Source organism: Melopsittacus undulatus, chromosome 4 (genome assembly GCF_012275295.1).
Source record: "Melopsittacus undulatus isolate bMelUnd1 chromosome 4, bMelUnd1.mat.Z, whole genome shotgun sequence".
NCBI classification, from domain to species: domain Eukaryota; kingdom Metazoa; phylum Chordata; class Aves; order Psittaciformes; family Psittaculidae; genus Melopsittacus; species Melopsittacus undulatus.
Genome location: NC_047530.1, coordinates 7,988,084 through 7,991,953, shown reverse-complemented (window position 1 = coordinate 7,991,953; position 3,870 = coordinate 7,988,084).

The following is a 3,870-nucleotide window of genomic DNA, read 5'->3' as shown; positions in this document are numbered from 1 at the left end:
TCGGCGGCTCCCCCGCCCGGTTCCGCCCGCCGCTCCTCAGCCACCGCCGCCGCCGCCTCCTCCTCCAGGAAATGGCGCTCTCGGGCGGTCACGGCGCGCTGTGCTCCCCCTCTGACATCACATCATGAATATGCATCAGCCGGGCACCCGCCGCCCCCGGAGCTGCGAATCACCGGCCCCGGCCCCGCTCCGCACCCGCGGACCGGACCGCGCCGCGCCGGCGTTGGACCCCTCGGGAGGGAGGGCGAGGGGGGGCTCTGCAGGCGCTCCCCTCCCGTACCCCCCCCCCCCCCCCGGGGGCTGCCCCACCGGGCGGCCTGGTTCGCAGAGCGCCGGGAGCGGGTGACCCACATCCGCGGGAACCAGGTCGCTTATTGGCCTCTCTACATGGCAGGAGGCCAGCCTGCCCCTATGGAGCCCCCACGCACCCTCCGGCCTCCCAGGGGAGGAGGGTATGAGGCCACCACCGGGGCTCAGCCCCCCTCAACCCGGGATTTAAACCTGGGATGAGCAGCACCTCCCCTCGATGGCAGCAGCCCCAGCCCCATCTTCCCTGGCCGGCCCTTTCTAGCCGCACGCTCCCCTCACTCGGGGCTGCCGGCCACCCGATCCCGGTGCCTGACCTGTGGAAGAGCACCGGCAACGTGAGGAGAGCCGCCCGTGCTCTTCAGGCTTGGCCTTGCCCTCTTTTCCGCTAGTGGGAAAGTAGGGAGAGCTCTGAGGAAGGAGACCTCTGCTGCCACAGTTACAAGCACGGCGTGGGAAAAGTCACCGGCAGTTCTTAAAGAGATCTGTCGCTGCCTTTACGTAGGAGTTAACGGTGAGAATCTGGGTTGAAAAGCACTATAAGAAACAGTATCATTAGAACACGATGCAGCTCTGCCACAGCCATCAGCGTGCAACGCTCTGGAAACCTGGCTAAACAGAGGAGCGCAGGGAAACTGTGTTATCCCAGCAGGGGGTTGGAGAAACTGAGGCACAACAAGCTCATGTAATTCCCTCCCAAGCTCTGATCTCCCCCTCACTCTCCTATCTGCATTTCTGATGGGAATTCCTAGGGGACTGGAGCCATGCCAAGAACATTTCATTACTGGAATGGAGATGTCAGCCCCACTCCAGTGCCTCCGGCCACAGTGAGGTGGCCGTGAGGGGATACACTGGGAAGCCATCCACCTAAAAGCTTGCAGGAAGTCTCGATGCTCTTGGGGACAGGAAATCGTGACATGCCTCTTGCCAGGATCACGACGGCTCCTGGGCTGAGAGGTTCTGTGCTGGTTCTTTGCTAAAAGCCTCACGTACACTTGCTGTCACTGCTCCCTCTCCCCCGTGTATCCATATATACCCATTGGCACTTACTCATGGCGATAGCGCCTTCTACAAAGTAGCTACTTCTGCAGATTTTAGTTGTTTCATGAGAAAAACAAAGAATGTCCATTACAATAATGCTGTGTTTCTATGGCATTTTCCTTCTAAGCATTTCTCCCGGTCTTACAATTACAGAGGCTTACACCATCACCTTGGCCCTGTGGGCTCAGGGAATGCTCCAGTGTACAAGCAGGAATGAGGAGGCACAGGCAAGCACTGCCACTCAGCCAAACCCACCGGGGGAGGCAGCAGCAGAGAGAGGCTTGACTGGCTCCATGCTGCATGCCTGGAGCATGCTTCTACCATAACCAAATCTACCTTCATCCAAATGTCATAGGTGATACCCCCAAAGGCTTTGGGAAGGGGAAGGGAGCGTTTATCTGCAACGAGGAGTACCTGATAGGAAGTTGTAGCACAGCACAGGCCAGGCTCCAGGCTAGTGTGAGAAAGCAAAGCTTTGCTGGGAGGAGAAGACCAAAGGGAATTTTCCTCAGCAGGGGATCTGGCTTTGGCTCTTCTGAAAAGGGCTTTGTGTTAACAGTGATAGGCAGGAAGAGCCATATGAAAATTGGACTGGAATCCTGCATGCGCTGCCAGTTGGAGTGCAAACTGCTGTGGGAAAACTTACAGAGGAGTGCAATGGTACTGTGCAGAAACCAAAGGAATGGGAGAATCCAAAATGCTTGTAGGTACTGAACAAGAATAGGCTCTCCTGATCTCTTGGGCCACTGAATTAAGCAACATGGCTTTGTTCTACATGCCATAACACTGGTGGCAGTGCACACTGCTCACATGCACAGGACACAGCACAGTGCATTGTAAATAAGCCAGTGCCTTCCTGGCTTGTGTCCTTTCCTTACTTCTGTTGTGATGGTGTGTTGTCACATCTCACTGGACTTGCTGGGCTGCGTAGGCATGTTCTAGAGAATGCCTGAAGAGCAGCACAACAATCAAGAGATGAATTCCCAGTGCTGGGAGACTTCTGAAGGAGAAAGAAAAAGAAAGAAAGGAAGAGAGAGAGAGAAGTGTGAGAGAAGGCAGGAGAGAGAAATATTTGCTGGGCATCCTCATCTTCCTGTGCTGTTCAGCCTCTTCTAATCATGAGACCAAGTGGGATAAGGATGGGTTATCCCTGTGAGAAAGCACCTCAAACCACATATTTCCATGAGAAGCCCTGGAAGTTCAGCAACAGCTGCCAGCACATGCACTACTCCATTGTCAAAGTAGTCAGTCTGCAGTTGGATACAAAATGCCCATGTTTTGTGCAAGGTGTTTTCCATAGAGCTGCCTGGTTTGTGCTTGGATTTGAGAACCTGCCTGCCCCATTCTCTGGATGTGAAGAGCAGAGTTATCCCCTCCACCGCTAGTAGACAGATCCCTCATCCTGCATCAGGAAGCTGTGGCAATGGCACGAGTGACAATGAAGTGGCATTCAAGGGCCACAGGGGTAACTCTGCTCCATGGTGTAGCAGCCCCAGGATGGCTGTTCAGCTGATTCCTGAATGGGTAATTTGCTGGAAGCAGTATATTCAGCCCAGGCCAGAACAGGAGCTGCTCCCAGCTTTTCAGTCACCACTGAAGGCTACAGCAAGTGATAGGAAAGAGCTCTTTCAGTTTAGGGATGACTTCTCAAATAAATGCCCCAAAGTTGGGCCAGAACACAGCTAGTGAGGAGGCAGAAACCCTCTGTGCTTTCCAAACCCTGCCAAGGGCACAGCTTGAGAGCTGCTGGATATTACATTGGCTTTTGAGGACACTCTAAAGGTTAAACTGGGCATAAACAGTCTCCATCCTCTGCCCAGCCCATCATAATAATGGGATTGCAAAAGCTTGTTCACGTCAGAATATAACAGTTTAACGTGGCCACTTCTGAGGACCCAAATATAGCTCTCCATTCTGAAGTATGCATGGGACCAAACTGTCCATGCCAAGACCTTGGACGTGGTATTTAAAGCCATGAGTGGCTGCTACAGCTCACAAGAAGACTGAGGCTCATCCTGCCTGTGTCTGGAATAAGCTTGCCATAACTGAGTTATGCTATTCATTTGGGAAATATCATAGTTGCAGCTGAACTCTGTTCTCTTTTAATTTATATTATTCCACCAAATCTCCATTCTTGTTTTCCTCCCTACCACCTCCTTCAGTAAGAAACCGTGTTGAAATATTCCAGCCTCTCTGTTTCGTGAAGTTTCATCCTCCTCCAGCTCTTACATCTTCCATATGTGCTGGTTTTAACTTTCTGTGCGAGTGAAGATGAGGACAGGAAGCCATATTAAAGGACTGCATTTACTTCATCTTTGGAATGCAAGTAAATCAGGGATGAGTCTGAGCTTTGAGTCCAGGCCTGATCCCCTCCTAGTTCCCAAATTCTCCCAGCTCTGCCTGGGGGTGGTAGGTGGCACGGTGGAGATGGGGGACTAAGACGGGGCCACTGTAGGGTGGATCTACAGCCTTTGGCTTTTTCTCTAAGTTTCAATGTTACCCAGTTTGGCGGCAGCCCAAACG